The sequence below is a fragment of the Cornus florida genome, unplaced genomic scaffold (genome assembly GCF_030987335.1).
Source record: "Cornus florida cultivar Cherokee Brave unplaced genomic scaffold, ASM3098733v1 CherokeeBrave_3.0.0_Hap2_Chr11, whole genome shotgun sequence".
In the NCBI taxonomy this organism is placed as follows: Eukaryota; Viridiplantae; Streptophyta; class Magnoliopsida; order Cornales; family Cornaceae; genus Cornus; species Cornus florida.
Genome location: NW_026775581.1, coordinates 35899137 through 35901749, shown reverse-complemented (window position 1 = coordinate 35901749; position 2613 = coordinate 35899137).

Genomic DNA, 2613 nt, shown 5'->3' with positions numbered 1-2613 from the left:
GAACCAAGAACCACGTTGATGAATAAGAAATTCCACACACACATTTCTGTTCGGAGATAAAGTACTAAAGCTTGACACGTTTCAGCCATGTGTCCGGAATCCATACTTCTGAGTGTTGTTAAGGATCAAGCCTATCTAGATCCTATAGAAGCGACCCTACTTCCACACTTAGATCGGTGTGTCCATCAAGAGTGACCTTGCACACTCTAACCAATTACCGGTTATGGACTTATTAAGAGAATTTAATCTCACCCTCTTCATTGCAAGATAAATTGGTGAATCTATCAAGAGCGATTATGTACACCCCAATCGGAAATCCGATCTATAGAATTCATTAAGAGACTCATGTCTAAGCCTCCTCATTGATTATACGGTGAATCTATCAAGAGTGATCCTGTACACTCTAATCGAAAATCGATCTATAGATTCATTAAGAGATCTAAATCTCAACCTCCTCGGTTATAGGATTGAGCACCACATCACATCATAGGGAAAAAAACATTAATGTGCTCACGCAAGTTGTTATGTTACTTGTTTTTCTCATTAAACCCAGGAGAAATATCACTGGGCTGGGTTCCCATAATAGTACAACTAATTCAATTACAGGCTTTAATCCCATCCCTTTCGATGTCTCGAACACTTGGTCCTTACCCAAGCCCTTTGACAGTGGATCTGCCAAATTTGATTTGGACTTCACATACTGAGTAGAAATAATTCCATCAGTTAGGATCCTTCTCACATGATTATGCTTCAATCGCACCTGTCTAGATTTTCTATTGTAACACTCACTGTTCGCTCGAAGCATTGTAGCCATATTGTCACAATATATTGTCAAGGGAGGTATTGGCTTGTTCCATATCGGGATATCTTCCAATATGCTTTCAACCATTCAGCTTTTTCTCCAGCAGAGGAAAGTGCTATAAACTCCGATTCTATAGAGGAATGAGTTATACATGTTTGCCTCTTTGATTTCCATGAAATCGCTGCTCCACCAAATTCGAAGATCCAGGCAGTCATAGATAATGAGTCTTCTCTGTTAGAGTTCCATGTAGCATCGCTGTACCTTTCGATTACAGCTAGAAATTTGCCATAGTGTAATCCATAATCCATAGTACCTTTCAAGTACTTTAGGATTCTCAGCAAAGCATTCCAATGCTCCTTTCCTGGATTGCTTGTGTACTTACTCAAAGTACCCACTGCAAAGGCTATATCTGGCCTTGTGTAGTACATTTCATACATAAGACTATCAATAATCCAAGAATATTCGAGTTGATCCATCGTTTTACCTTGATTACGTACCAACTTCACACTAGGATCAATTGGAGTAGAGATTGCAGAATCTGAAAAGTGATTAAACTTTTTCAGAATCATCTCAATATAGCTGGACTGCGTAAGTGCTAGACCATTTTGGAACCTCAAGATTTTGATTCCTAAAATCACATCAGCCTCGCCAAGATCTTTCATGTCAAAACTAGAAGTCAAATACTTCTTAGTTTCTATGACACTTTCCATGTCTGTCACAAAAATGAGCATATCATCAACATAGAGGCAGATTATGACACCAGAGTTCCTTTGAAATCTACTGAAGATGCATATATCTCCTCCATTAATCTTAAATCCAGCAGATATCATCACCTTTTTAAATTTTTCATGCCACTGCTTAGGAGTTTGTTTCAAGTCGTATAATGACTTGATTAATTTTCACACCTTCTTTTCTTGTCCGGGTAATACAAACCCCTCAGGTTGCTCCATAGAGATTTCTTCTGCTAGATCGCCATTGAGGAAAGCAGTCTTTACATCCATCTGATGAATTATCAAATTATTGATAGCAGCTAAGGCAATCAAAAGCCTGATAGAAGAAATTCTTGCAACAGGAGCAAAAGTGTCAAAATAGTCAATCTCCTTCTTCTGCTTGAAACCTTTTGCTACCAATCTAGCCTTGTACTTATCTAGTATTCGATCTGACTTTAATTTCTTCTTGAAGATCCACTTGCAACCAATTGGCTTGCAACCAGGAGGAAGGTCCACCAACATCCAAGTATTATTGGACATAATTGAATGCATTTCATCATCGATTGCTTCTCTCTAGAACGGAGCATCATATGAGGACATTGCCTCGGAATAAGTTAGAGGCTCATTCTCGATCATGAGAGTATAGAAGTCTAGTCAAAAGGACTTCGGCTTAGCAATTCTAGAGCTCTTCCTTGGTTCAACTTCTTCTGAAAGATCAGAGGATTTTTTCTTCCTTGTATTAGAATCTGAAGGAATATCATGTTCATTTTTGCCTTCTCTCTTCGGAAAAATATTCTCGAAGAAATTTATATGAACTGACTCGATGATTGTATGAGGTGAAGAAGAAGCCAAATTTAAGAATCTGTAGGCTTTACTGGTTGTTGAATAACCAATAAATACACAATCAATGCCTCTATGACCAATCTTGACGTCTGCTGATATGGTAGTCTAACATGAGCTAAGCAACCCCAGACTCTAAAATAATTAACATTCGGCTTTCTTCCTCTCCACACTTCATATAGAGTCATATTGACTTTCTTATGTAGGACTCTGTTGAGAATGTGGTAAGTAGATAACAAAGCTTCTACCCACATAATTTTA